Here is a 14,915-nt window from a genome sequence, read left to right on the forward strand (position 1 = left end):
CATGCGGAAGGTCGATTCAAAGTCGACCGCCTGAGCCGCCGCGTACTCTGTGGGTCCCTGGGCAGAAAGAGGACTAAGAGGGACGTTCCTCGCTTCCTCGCCGTTGCGAAACGCAGCGGAGGACCATTTTATTTTCCCGTCTTTAGAGATAAAAGTTTTATCTTCTTCTTCTTCTTTTTCTTCTTCTTCATCCTCATCCTCGAGTTCTATTTGCTCCAGTCTTTGCACATTTTCTATTATTTCATCATCATCTTCATCATCATCAACATCATCATCATCATCATCATCATCATCATTATATTCTTCATCATCAACTTCTTCATCTGAAGTGTCCAGCCTTAGATCACATCCCTCGCTGTCTTTTTGTCCTTCATCTGTTTCTGGTCCTGCTGTATCTGCTGTATCTGCTTCTCCTTTTTCTTTCTCTTCTTCACTTGACACGTCTTCCTCAGATTCCTCTTCTGGTTCAGAGTCGTCATTAGATTGGCTTAAAAAAATCTGCTCTAGAACCTGTGCGGCGGTGAAACGAGCAGCGGCCATGAAGAGAGAGCGCAAAGCTGGCAGACAAGCTGGCAGGCAGGCAGGCAGGCCAATGAGCAGGGGGTCAGGCAAGCATGCAGGAAACGCGGGCACGCAAGCGTCTCCCTAACACCAACTCATAAGTAAGACCAGTTTTCTCTTTTTTTGTTTGTTTTTAGTCCAAGCTACGTGAGGGTGGTGAAATAATTTGCAGGTGAAAGCACACACAAACACAAGTTTCCAAGTTGGAGGAATCTCCACCACGTTGGAGGAATCCTTCTGGTGGGATAAACTGCCACGTTGGAGGATTTTTCACATTGGACAAACCCAGGTTAGATGATTTTTTCCCACCACGCTGGAGGAATCCTTCTGGTGGGATAAACTGCCGCGTTGGAGGATTTTTCACGTTGGACAAACCCAGGTTAGATGATTTTTTTCCCACCACGCTGGAGGAATCCTTCTGGTGGGATAAACTGCCACGTTGGAGGATTTTTCACGTTGGACAAACCCAGGTTAGATGATTTTTTCCCACCACGCTGGAGGAATCCTTCTGGTGGGATAAACTGCCACGTTGGAGGATTTTTCACGTTGGACAAACCCAGGTTAGATGATTTTTTCCCACCACGCTGGAGGAATCCTTCTGGTGGGATAAACTGCCATGTTGGAGGATTTTTCACGTTGGACAAACCCAGGTTAGATGTTTTTTTCCCACCACGCTGGAGGAATCCTTCTGGTGGGATAAACTGCCGCGTTGGAGGATTTTTTACGTTGGACAAACCCAGGTTAGATGATTTGTTCCCACCACGCTGGAGGAATCCTTCTGGTGGGATAAACTGCCGCGTTAGAGGATTTTTCACGTTGGACAAACCCAGGTTAGATGCTTTTTTCCCACCACGCTGGAGGGATCCTTCTGGTGGGATAAACTGCCGTGTTGGAGGATTTTTCACGTTGGATAAAGTGGAGACAATGTGTGTGTGCGTGTGTGCGTGCGTGTAGGGTCTTGTTTCCAAGTTGGAGGAATCTCCACCACGTTGGAGGCATCCTTCTGGTGGGATAAACTGCCAGGTTGGAGGATTTTTCAAGTTGGATAAAGTGGAGAAAGTGTGTGTGTGTGTGTGTGTGTGTGTGTGTGTGTGTGTGTGTGTGTGTGTGTGTGTGTGCTTGTGGGGTTTTGTTTCCAAGTTGGAGGAATCTCCACCACGTTGGAGGAATCCTTCTGGTGGGATAAACTGCTGCGTTGGAGGATTTTTCACGTTGGACGAACCCAGGTTAGATGATTTTTTCCCACCACGCTGGAGGAATCCTTCTGGTGGGATAAACTGCCAGGTTGGAGGATTTTTCATGTTGGATAAAGTGGAGAAGGTGTGTGTGTGTGTGCGTGTGTGTGTGCGTGCGTGCGTGTGGGGTCTTGTTGAAGGACGTGAGAGTGGTGGTGAAATAAGTCCCCCCCCCCCCAGGTTAGATGTTTTTTTTTGTTGGAGAAATCCTTCTGGTGGGATAAACTTGGAGGAGCTTGGAGGATTTTTCACGTTGGATAAAGTGGAGAACGGCTCCGAGTACTTTGGCGGTGAGATGATTTTGGTTTGATGCCTCTGGCAGCGATGGAGATGTGGTGCCAGAGAATACGAAAAAAAACAAAAACAAGGTTAGGGTCGGGGATCGGACCCCGGTCAGACCTGCCACCTTCCCACGGTCGGCGTCATATAAACCCCACAGAAGACAGAAGAGGATGGCTACTCTTCCCGTCCCTCTAAACTGAACAGAGCTCACCGACATGGACGCAGAGACCTCTAACTTCTCTAACGGACCGGAGCTCGTCGCCATCGCTCAGATCTTAGAGACCTTCTCTAAAGGCACTGGAAAAGCCAGAGACAATGACAAGTTCGCTGTCTGGCGAGACGCGCATCCTCACGTCTCGCAACGCAGACCCGTGGGAAATTGGGCGCTCCTGAACGCCACCTGGGAGGAAATGGAGGTCCTAACGGGGAAGATCTGGGCCTCGCCCGGCAAGGGGCTGGTGCATCTGTGTCGCGCGCGCGTTACACCGTGCGAGGGAATAGTTTTGCTGGCCGACTGCATCCCAAGTCCCCGGAAAGAGTCGGGGAACGGCGTTGTTCTTTGGGGTGCAATCAAGACCGTGAGGGGTCTGAAATTTTTCTCTCTGGTGGTTTACAATGGAGTCTACAAGATCCTCTTCGAGCCGGTGGCTCGCGACGACACGGTCATGGACACCACCGCCCCATATTGGTCCGACCCTTACGGGACGGCGTTGGACCCCTTGAGGCTGATCGGCAAAGTTATCGCCGAGGACCGCGCCAGGCTTCTGAGTCCCCCCCAGGAAGACGGAGTGCGCTTTGAGGATCTGTCTGCCACGAGGTTGCTGAGTGAGGTGCGCGGCGCGATAACGACACTGGGCGACACCTGGTGGGGGCTGTACGCCTATCCGGAAAAGCTGCCCGAGGTGAAGCCGAACGCGGGGATAGTCTTTTGTTATATGGGCAGCTACGACGCGGGATACCTGTTCGACATCGCTACCGACGAGTGTACTCGGAGCGTTTTGTTTTGTTCGACCCCGTGCGATTTCCAATACGTGCTCGTGGATGGCACTGTGAGAGACCCGTTCAAGTCTGTCTCTGAACTCTTGGCTCACATCGCCGGCTGTATCGAGCTTCTCCCCGCCCCGCCAGCCTCTGTCGTTACGCGTGCCGATTAAGATGTCCGGACACCTTTGAATTGATTGAATACGTGTGATGTGAATTCTAATATGAATATGAATATGAGTGCATATGAATGCATTGTGTACCCCTTTCTTTGATTACTGTTTTATATTCAATAAATATTTAGCATTTAATCAAAAGTTTTGCTTATTTGGTCTTTATTTTCTCCCTCATAATATAATATAATATATATATAATATAATAATCAATCTGTGTGTGTGTGTGTGTGTGTGTGTGTGTGTGTGTGTGTGTGTGTGTGTGTGTGTGTGCGCGGAGCATGGGGTCGTGTTGGACCTAGGGAGGATGCGGAATGTGAGGGTCGTGGTGAAATAATTTGCAGGTGAAAGCACACACACACACACACAAACACCGAGTTTCCAAGTTGGAGGAATCTTCACCGCGTTGGAGGAATCCTTCCGGTGGGATAAACTGCCACGTTGGAGGATTTTTCACGTTGGATAAAGTCTCTCTGACGTTACGCGTGCCGATTAAGATGTCCGGACACCTTTGAATTGATTGAATACGTGTGATGTGAATTCTAATATGAATATGAATATGAGTGCATATGAATGCATTGTGTACCCCTTTCTTTGATTACTGTTTTATATTTAATAAATATTTAGTATTTAATCAAAAGTTTTGCTTATTTGGTCTTTATTTTCTCCCTCAAAATATGATAATATTCAAATAATGTGTGTGTGTGTGTGTGTGTGTGTGTGTGTGTGTGTGTGTGTGTGTGTGTGTGTGTGTGTGTGTGTGTGTGTGTGTGTGTGTGTGTGTGCGTGTGGGGTCTTGTTTCCAAGTTGGAGGAATCTCCACCACGTTGGAGGAATCCTTCAGGTGGGATAAACTGCCAGGTTGGAGGATTTTTCACGTTGGATAAAGTGGAGAAGGTGTGTGTGTGTGTGTGTGTGTGTGTGTGTGTGTGTGTGTGCGTGTGGGGTCTTGTTTCCAAGTTGGAGGAATCTCCACCACGTTGGAGGAATCCTTCAGGTGGGATAAACTGCCAGGTTGGAGGATTTTTCACGTTGGATAAAGTCTCTCTGAGGTTTTAATAAGAATATGAATATGGGTGCATATGAATGCATTGTGTACTCCTTTCTTTGATTACTGTTTTATATTTAATAAATATTTAACATTTAATCAAAAGTTTTGCTTATTTGGTCTTTATTTTCTCCCTCATAATATAATATAATATATATATATATATAATATAATAATATAATAATCAATCAGTGTGTGTGTGTGTGTGTGTGTGTGTGTGTGTGTGTGTGTGTGTGTGTGTGTGTGCGGCTCATGGGGTCGTGTTGGACCTAGGGAGGACGTGAGGGTGGTGGTGAAATAATTTGCAGGTGAAAGCACACACACACACAAACACCGAGTTTCCAAGTTGGAGGAATCTTCACCGCGTTGGAGGAATCCTTCCGGTGGGATAAACTGCCACGTTGGAGGATTTTTCACGTTGGATAAAGTCTCTCTGAGGTTTTAATATGAATATGAATATGGGTGCATATGAATGCATTGTGTACTCCTTTCTTTGATTACTGTTTTATATTTAATAAATATTTAGTATTTAATCAAAAGTTTTGCTTATTTGGTCTTTATTTTCTCCCTCATAATATGATAATATTCAAATAATGTGTGTGTGTGTGTGTGTGTGTGTGTGTGTGTGTGTGTGTGTGTGTGTGTGTGTGTGTGTGTGTGTGTGTGTGTGCGCGCGCGTGGGGTCGCGTCAGACCCCGGGAGGACGCGGGACGGGTGGGTGGTGAAATAAATTTTTTTCTTTTTTATTTTACATGTATGGGGAGCGTGGCTGCTGCAGGCACTGAGGCCTGCGCTATTGTGTCAACGCTATTCCACCGGTCTCAATGTGAGGAGCGCTGCGGCGGAACCCATTGACCAGTCGCCGCCTCATTTCCAATTTTTACACAAGTTTTCCCTCGATTTCCCAGGTTTCCCAGGATTTTTCCGAGTTGGAGGATCCTCCTGGTGGGAATAAATTGTCCCGGTCGGAGGACTTTTTCCACGTTGGACAAAGTGGAGGACGGTTCAGGAGGAGTTGTCTGGCGGTGAGATGACGATGAGCCGATTGGAGGATCGGCTCATCGGTGCGGCGAACCTTAAAAGTCGCAGAGAGAATACATCGCAGTACCACTTCACCTGACAAGCTCGGAACGAGCGTTTATCCACCACAGTCTCGTCGAAAGGTTCCAACGCTATGGCCTCTCAAGAAGAAGGTGACCTGCAAACCGACGGCTGCGCGACGTTCGAGCCGCGGCTCGAGCGGACCACAGACTCTCTGCGCCTTCGTGTAGAAGAAGAGGGAACCCCGTGCCCGTTGGATCATAGCGGATTCCCAGACCCAGAAGGAGGCCTAGACGAAGGTCTGGAGTGCGACTGTTCACGTGGGAACGCTCTGGCCGCTGAGGGTGCCTTAAGGGACTTGTTGGACAAACACATCCTGGCCAGCGACGGACGGTGTGCTCGCGTCAAGGCTCATTACAGACACCGCCACCTGCCACCGGATCAATTGGCCTTGGACCTGGGCGAACTCAGGTTCGCCCACGGCATGGTGGCGTTTCCGGACGCCCTCTTATTTGCCAGCGGTGGCAAATGTTACCTGCTAAACGTAACGCGATGCGTCATCTGTGCCGGCGCGGGGAGACGACACCGCGACAGATGCAAAGAAGTTTGCAAGAGATTCACGGCGTACCTGACCGACACCCAGCTGGACGACGACTACGGGCGCAAGCCTCTGCTGTACACGAAAAGGCCGAGCGAGAGGAGCGTGGTCGGCCCTCGCACTGCGGACAACCTGTTCAGGGAGCTGGGCAGCCGTGAGGGCATGTCGTATGAGCTGGACACCGTAGACACTCACGTGTGTGATGCGTGCGGCGTCAGGCTTTCCCGTTTCGTAGCGGGTGACAACATGCTGAGAGAGCATGTGTATCACGTGCACGTTGCCGGAGCGGAGGAGTGCGACTTCCTGGCGAAAAAGTTCTCTGGCAAAGAAAGCGTCCGGAAAGCAATGATAGGCAAGGAGCGTTACAGAAGGGGCTACGTGGCGTTCCCCGAGTTGATGCTGATGGAGGCCGTGGAAGGCCATGTCGGCTTTGGCTTTGATATGCCCTGCGTCGTGTGCGGCTCGCGGCGGAGCGAGAGCCACAACCAACGCTGCGGGATACTGATGCTGGCGCTGCTGCGAAAGTTGCTTCGCGTCAAGTTTTGATGAGCCGAGAATCCCGTTGATGAAGATTAAAAAAAAAAAAAAAAAAGGGCCGTATTCAATTTCTTTCTACGCCTGCCTCTGTTGCTTTACGCGTACCGATTAAATTATACTGTACGGAATGCGCCTTGTACTCCTTTATTTCATAACTGTTTTATATTATTAAATAAACTTTTGGCATTTAATCAAATGTTTTTGCCTGTTTGGTCTGTTTTATTTTTCGTTTAAAATGGTCAGCCCTTGCACGCAGCTGTCTGCTTGCATAATCATCATCATCATCATCATCATCATCATCATCATCATCATGTTCGTCATCATCATCATGTTCATCATCAGTGGGCCTGTGGCACGGGTGGAGGTAAAGGGGAGGAAAGGAGAAGGAAAAATAAAAAACAAAAAAAATGGGGTCGCGCCGGACCCCGGCAAGACGCCTGACGGGTAGGTACAGGGGGCTGGGGTAGCGCCTGACCCCGGGAGGATGCGGGACGGGGAGGTACAGGGGGCTGGGGTCGCGCCGGACCCCGGCAGGACGAGGGACGGGGAGGTTCCGTGGGCAGGGGTCGCGCCGGACCCCGGCAGGACGAGGGACGGGGAAGTTCCGTGGGCTGGGGTCGCGCCGGACCCCGGCAGGACGAGGGACGGGGAGGTACAGGGGGGCTGGGGTCGCGCAGTTCATCTGAACTCGATGATCGTGCAGCCTCCTGCTGAGGGATGTTGGCCAGGAAGCAACACTGAACATAACCTGCAGGAGATAAAAAAAAAACTATTTAAAGGGCTTTGTAGTTAAAAATAGTAAAGCCCCACTGAATCGTTAATACGTTACTGCTCAACGTATGCCCTCAGACTGATGGCAGGAATTAATGTAGAAACATCAAAGGGAGGTAAACAATGATTCATAGTCATGATCGTAGATGTTCGTACTCGTACATGGCGGTTAAAAGAAGGCAGATTGCAACTAGTCGCTGTCGCTTCGTTCTGCTTTTTGCAAGACGCGCTTTCCACTGGACGGCAGCAGTTCCTTAGAAGCCCTGGTTTTGTTTTTACTGTGGAGAGAGGAAACAAACAGTGACCATGCAGAACAGAGATGGGACACGTCTGGTTTAAGGGAAAAGTATTTAACACTACAGCTATGCAATGCTGAAAGTCTCATGCAGCTGTTCCGTAGCAGCTAATGTTTATCAAAGTGACATCCGATCACAGTTTCTCTGTGTGTGTGTGTGTGTGTGTGTGTGTGTGTGTGTGTGTGTGTGTGTGTGTGTGTGTGTGTGTCTTGTAGTTTAAAGATACTTACGCCTCTTTTTCAGCCAGTTCTAATGCATCATTTATCTTTTTTAACATGTTATAGCGCTCACGGCCTTTAACCTGCAGAAAAAAAAAAGGATTTAAATTGAGAGCTGCAATTCTGTGACAACACTAGATTTTTTAAATACTTTGTGTGTGTACTAACTGGCAACATAAATACTTCCTCCTCGTCTGTGCTTGAGCCAGACTTCCTTTTGCACATATCAGGATCTGTTGCTGGGGCACTTTCTAGAAAAGCAAAACGTGATCCGTAAGATAGAAGACAGCCAAGGTTCAAAGACAAACCCAGCATTAATAAACAAACACATACTTCTTTTCTTCACTTGTTTGGCCCCTGTCTGCAGTTTGGCACTATTTGCCTCCTCTGTTTTACGATCCCTGCCGGGACACGCGCAGACACGCACCTCGAAGCATCTTCGGCCCAAAAGTTGTCCGCTAAAAGACAGTAGAAAAACATTTACTAAGGGTGCAAAAGCTATCTTTGAGGTGGGATAACAGTGATGCACAACTTCAACTTCAAGTTACATTTAGAAACAAAATAAACATAAAACAGGCAAATAGATAAAGCAGGAGATCAAGTTACACCACGTCGACCCTCGGTTTCCATGTAACACTACTCTTTATCCAGCAAATACATTTCAGCTCACACCAATCCTGGTAGATGAAACCATACGTACTCTGAAGTCTCAAGGGTCAGGATGGTGAGGATGGGTCCTGCGGTTCATGCCTCCCATGCAGGAGCTGTTGCACATGAAGTTGAACAGGATTGTGGTGATCTCTGAGCCCGGCTGAAACACATGCAGGATAGTAGTCGTTTAGTGCACGGGTAATTTCAGGGATGACAAACCGTGAAAGCGGAACGAGAGGCACAACAGAATGATAACATTTAATTGCTACGTTAGGGGAAAGGTCAGAAGTGAGAGGCAGTGATACCTGGGGCGGCTCATAGGGAACAGTCACACTGTGCCTTTTTGTGTTGTAATCCTCAAGATACTGAGGCCTTTGGCTGCCCTCCGCTCTGATCAAATGACTGCGATGGTCTGCAGCTGAAAAGGAAAAACCAAAAAGCCAAAGCATCTCTCTCTCTCTCTCTCTCTCTCTCTCGTTTTCTTTTAACAAACATTTTAAAACAGAAGGTATTATTTCACTGAAACGCTTTTCTTACCGTCTTCTTGTAGACAGCCATTACTCTGAGAACCGCACCGTGTGGAGGTTTACAACCAGGCTCAACTCCCCCGCAGACCGGTGGACAAGTCGCAGGGGGCGGGAGCTCCTCGACAGACCACCCTAACCTCAACTAAACCTGCCAACAGCAGCGCGCTGATCAGTGACTCGCTGTGGAAACATCGATGCCATTGGCTCTTCACACGCAGCGACTCGCTCTGGGCACGAAAATTTAGCAAAATGGCCACAATGAACAAGGCTGCACACGAACGCCACGATGAGAGCTACGAAAGAATGGGTTTCTAACGCGGCGCCAAGACGCTTGACGGGGAGGTTCCGTGGGCTGGGGTCGCGCCAAGACCCCGGCAGGATGCTTGACGGGGAGGTTCCGTGGGCTGGGGTCGCGCCGGACCCCGGGAGGACGCGGGGCGGGGAGGTACAGGGGCTGGGGTCGCGCCGGACCCTGGGAGGACGCGGGACGGGGAGGTACAGGGAGCTGGGGTCGCGCCTGACCCCGGGAGGACGCCTGACGGGGAGGTACAGGGAGCTGGGGTCGCGCCTGACCCCGGGAGGATGCGGGACGGGGAGGTACAGGGGGCTGGGGTCGCGCCGGACCCCGGGAGGACGCGGGACGGGGAGGTACAGGGAGCTGGGGTCGCGCCGGACCCCGGGAGGACGCCTGACGGGGAGGTACAGGGAGCTGGGGTCGCGCCTGACCCCGGGAGGACGCGGGACGGGGAGGTACAGGGAGCTGGGGTCGCGCCTGACCCCGGGAGGATGCGGGACGGGGAGGTACATGGGGCTGGGGTCGCGCCTGACCCCGGGAGGACGCCTGACGGGGAGGTACAGGGAGCTGGGGTCGCGCCGGACCCCGGCAGGACGCCTGACGGGAAGGTTCCGTGGGCCGGGGTCGCGCCGGACCCCGGGAGGATGCGGGACGGGCCTGTGACGAAGAAGAAGGGAGCGGTGACCGAGCCGCAGCGGATCCTGCGACGCGTAGGTGCCTTGTGGCCAAAAACGTAAAAAGAATCAAAAGTTTCATAGTTTGTCTCGTGGGGTCAGACTGACCCCCTCGAAGGCTGCGTGAGGGTTAAAACATCTCTAGTTGTGGTGACATCTTCTGGTATGGAAATGACTTGCATGCATGAAAAATAAATACAAAAATGTGACTTCTGGGGAGGCTGTTCACTAGACTATGGATGGGGGTCCAAACTCTGACATTACTTTTTTTTGCACATTTCACCCATGACCCATCACCCAAGTTTTCTCTAACAGACCTCAAACGTGTGATGAAATGTTCTGAGTTTCATCTGTGAGACGTTCATATCAATCTCACAGACATTTTAACTCATGGCGATGTATAAAACCTTTGGAGAGTTCATCAAATGTAACAACACACACACACACACACACACACACACACACACACACACGCTCAGGTTACGTTTGACCTGATCAAATAAAGAAAATTCAACATGTCATGAGATTCTAAATGTTTTTATTTTTTAATTGTGACCAGCTTGGGTAACAGGAAAGCAATGAAGTGCATCAAACATATCAAGTTACAGATGTAGGCCTCTGTTCTGGGTCTCTGCTTCTTGGACGTGTCTCGCCGGATAATCTTGCAAGCTTTTAACAGTCGGGTCAATGTAGCACGCCATCATGGCTAATAGGGCATCCAGATGGTGATAGTGGGTCGAGTGCACATCCATGGGTCTGGAGAAGGCACTGGTCTTGGGTCCGATCATTGTGAGTCCATTGCGGTCGAAGCACATCACGTTGACTCGGTCCAAGTTCGTTTTCTCGTGTTCTGTCAGAGTCCTGTCATTCAAACAGAGGCAGTCGTACGGCTCGGTGGTCGCGCACGATGATTTAGATGAGGAATTCACTGCCGTCATCGCTGAAAGCTTATTCAAACGTGAGTATTTTTTTGCAAGTAAATAGGCAAGGAGGGAGGCAAGGAGCGCTCGGGGAGTTGGGATTTGGAGCTGCTGCAGTATCTTCTATGTAGTCCCTCATGAGTTCCCGGTGGTCCTCGTCCAGACATCTGGATATCATACACTCCAAGGTTTTTATCCTCCTGCGGAACCTGCTGGCATCAGCGGCGACTCGTATCCAGTATGCCGAGCGTGTCTCCCTGGCTTCTTCTGACATACATACAAACCCTACGCTAACTGGGGTTTCGCTGAAAAGCACACGGCGCTCTTCATTTACCCCACTCTCTTTGTTTTCTTTGCCACATCCTTTCTTTTCTTTACCCCGCTTCGACTGCGTCTGGTCTCGTACCGCGCTGTCTTGGTCGTTGTTCAAATACGTCGCCTTTAGGATGCCACGCTGGGTTGGGGTACCGAAGGGAAGGATGTTTCCTCCCTGAAGGCCGAGATCGTCGTCCTCGTTCGAGGGACAGCCTTGACTGAGCGTCCTCGCCTCTCTCTGTTTTTTCCCGTCGCGCTTCGCCTGCACGCTGCGGACTGACAGGTTCCCCTCTGGGGCTGAACCGTTCCCCTGGAGGCCGAGATCGTCGTCCTCATTCGAGGGACAGCCTTGACTGAGCGTCCTCGCCTCTCTCTGTTTTTTCCCGTCGCGCTTCGCCTGCACGCTGCGGACTGACAGGTTCCCTTCTGGGGCTGAACCGTTCCCCTGGAGGCCGAGATCGTCGTCCTCATTCGAGGGACAGCCTTGACTGAGCTTCCTCGCCTCTCTCTGTTTTTTCCCGTCGCGCTTCGCCTGCACGCTGCGGACTGACAGGTTCCGCTCTGTAGCTGATCCGTCCCCTAGGAGTCTGACGTTGTGATCCCCTTGCCAGGATGAGCCCTGACTCACCTTTTTTGCCTGTTTATTCTGCATTTTGCCCTTTTGCTTCCACATCTTGTCTGCTCTTGTGCTAAACCGTTCTTCTTGCCCACCTTTTATAGAGGCCGGTTGGAGGTGGGTGGAGTAGAAGGCCCAAGATATCTGATTGAGACGTGTCAAACGGAAAAACAATTCCCATTTTATTGTATTCATAAATAAAAAAGATGATGAGTCTAGCTAGTCTAGTCTAGTGTGTGTGGCCCAGAGAAAGTCTAAGGCTTTTCCCCTATATGAAACTGGTGGGCGAATTGTACGAGTTGACGCTTCTGCTCACGTATTCTCGAGCCGAAGAGGAAGACAAAGGCACGGCGGTGACCACCTCCGGGGTGGATGTCCGATCCTCTCGGATCCTTTGGTACCTCTCCTTTAGCAGGTTCGAAATCTGCACCATGGTCATCACGTACATGATGTAGATGACGACGTTAAGCACGGCGATGGCGCATTCAACGTTATGCAACCTCTGCGCGTCACTGATCAGAGGTCGGTACAGCAACTCCATGCAGCCCGCAATCACGGCCATGAGCAACTCAATGTTCATCATGATGAGACATGCCATCACAGTCCCGGTGGACTCCTGCCAGCCTTTGGAGTCGTCCATTTTCTGTTTGCTCCTTGCGGCAAAGTAGCTGAGCACTATGCTCGTGACCATGGCCAGGCATCCGAGCACAACGAGGGTTACTCCTGCGTAGATGTAACCGTACTCGTAGCCGGGTCTCCTGTTGCTTGGAGGAGGAGAGGTCCAGGTCGGCGCGATCCTTGCGCCGTGCTTGCCGTCGATGAAGTACAGAATGTTGTTGGGGATGGTCAGAAAGCCCACGATGAGGGAGGTGATCACAGAGACCGCGGCGCCCAGTTTGCCCCTGAAACTGAAAGCGCTCAGAATGGCAGGGGCTCCGGCTTGAGGGAAGGTCGCCATTTGATTGTTAAACATTTCCTTGCTCTTGCATATCAGAGAGTCGAAGCCTCCCGGGTTCTTCTTGCGGTTCATGCCCTCTTTAATTATCTTTTTATATGTTCTAAGCGGCGGGGGGACGCGTGGCGATAGTTACTAACTCACTGGATCACAGAGATGAAGTTGCAGAGAAAGTTATCTCAGGATTTTCATGACAAACCTACGGTGAATCACGATTAATACCATGAAGCTCAAAGATCCCGCAATTGAGTTCCAAGTATCGAGCGGCACGCTGTGCGCAAAGTCAAAGCACGACCACCGCTGGTACAAGGTTCAAGGCATCACCAAAAAACTGGATTCCATGATGTGCTGCAGGAAGCGCACGCCGTGTCACAACATGATATGCATGGATCTGTTTACGAAGGTCATTGAGGACACGCACACAAACCCGGAGAGTTCTCTCGACTGGGTACCAGATTATATAAGGAACCTGAACGCGCCCGAGTCAAGGTGCGAGCCGTTCAGGGAAGCCCTGCTGCACCTCATCAAATCTCAAGCGCTGACTCTGGACACCTGCAGACGCCTGTGGGGCAGGCAACAAATGTCCACCTGCATAGGGGTTACGGTAGACGCGCAGTGCAAGGATGTTTACAACGGAAAAAAGACACGGACTGAAGTGGGCCCGGTGTCTCGTCTCGTTCTCACGCAACTCGAGGCTCTGCGCCTGAGCCCCATTTGCGCGGGCCTCAAAGTGGCCGGCGTGCCCACGCCCGACAGGTTTGGCAGCGGCAAACACGGGTCCTACACGTACCACAACGGCTGCACGCGAGGCTGCAAGTCCATTCGGGACACGTGGGGCTTCTACACCGAGGTGGACCTGGTGGCCCACGACACCGTAAAGGACAACGTAGCGCTGTTGGAGCTCAAGACCAGGAACAACGACGTACTAGACCGGGCCACCCTGTGGCGATACAACACGCAGCTTTGGTTGACGTGGCTGATGTTCTCATTGACGTACCCGAGCATGGCGGAGCGAACCGACGCGTACCTGGTCATTGTCAGACCCGGGACCAACCAGGTGACCGTACGAAGTTGCTTGAGGCCCACAATTTCAAAGAGCATACGCGGGAGGTTCCCTTGGCTCAACTGCTTCTGCCCCCAGGTGCTCAACTGTCTGGCACCCATGTGCATAAACATGAGAGTGGAGACTCGGCTGGGCTCTGGGAAAATCAAACCCTCCAGGGTCGAGCCTACCGACTTGTGTCACAGGAACATACTTTTCAACCGGGAGAAGAGCGCCGTCAAGATGAACTACGGAGCTTCTTCCTCGAGTGGCCGGGCTTCCCCTCTCAAGCGGGACAACAACAATGAAGAAAGTCAAGAAGGTCAAGATGAGGTTCGCAAACAGCAATGTATGTTTGAGACTTGAAAGTGTACACACATACACACACACACACACACACACACGCACGCACGCACGCACGCACGCACGCACGCACGCACGCACGCACACACACACGCACAGTAACAGACAACTCGTGCAAAGATTTATCCGACGGTTGCTACGACATGCCCCTGTGACGCTATATAAAGGCAGCATGTACAAGAACTTTCTCTTCACCTGCTTTCTGTAGGTAATGCATCGCTTGGAACACAAGGAAAATGGGGTTGAAACACAAGGCTATTCATGCGATGCTTGCGAACCCTCACTTGGCGCCATTCGAATTGATCAAGACACCAAACCAGCCGGAGGATTGGACCCTGATCGACCATCTCATGATAATCCACAAAGTCAGGGAAAACGACTACGTAGAGGGTGATGAAAACGCATCCATGGAGAGGATGGCTAACAGATTGGCTGGCTATTATGCGGAGCACGCCAGCAGCCGGTGTGTAGTGCTGGTCAAAGATGGCACTGGCGCTCAGAAGCCAGCCGTGAGGGACCAGAGGCTAAAACGAGCTCCCTTGCCTTACATGGACTTTTGTAAGAGCAACCTTGGCAAAATCGAATTCATGACGATGCAGCTCTTGGCTGGCATGGATTTGAAAAACAAGTTTTTTCTGGTGACCGGCGCCAAGCAACACTTCTCAGAGCTTCCGCTCGTGGATGGAAGCTCTGTCTGCAGCCTGGTGCTATTGCACGAAGACTTTGCAACCATAGATTCCAGCTTGGCCACGACAGACAGACCCGAGGGAGTTGATGGGGTGTTTCTGGCAACCTTTGCAGACATGCACACCGAAC

The 14,915-nt window shown here is 50.9% G+C and overlaps 1 long non-coding RNA gene across 3 annotated transcripts; it reads right to left on the minus strand.

Moving 5' to 3' along the window:
* Positions 1-6,586: 6,586 nt before the first annotated feature.
* Positions 6,587-9,111, minus strand: LOC129604037 (uncharacterized). 3 transcript variants are annotated; one of them, XR_008694575.1, is made up of 8 exons: positions 8,930-9,111; positions 8,698-8,810; positions 8,442-8,552; positions 8,075-8,199; positions 7,910-7,992; positions 7,754-7,824; positions 7,390-7,505; positions 6,587-7,204 (listed from the first exon to the last, which is right to left on the minus strand). It is a non-coding gene; the product is annotated as an uncharacterized LOC129604037 (long non-coding RNA). The 3 variants fall into 3 exon arrangements; XR_008694576.1 differs by having other exon boundaries at positions 7,384-7,505; positions 8,698-9,111; XR_008694574.1 differs by having other exon boundaries at positions 8,698-9,107.
* Between the last annotated feature and the right edge of the window lie 5,804 nt (positions 9,112-14,915).

The sequence above is a fragment of the Betta splendens genome, chromosome 4 (assembly GCF_900634795.4).
Source record: "Betta splendens chromosome 4, fBetSpl5.4, whole genome shotgun sequence".
Lineage (NCBI taxonomy): Eukaryota > Metazoa > Chordata > Actinopteri > Anabantiformes > Osphronemidae > Betta > Betta splendens.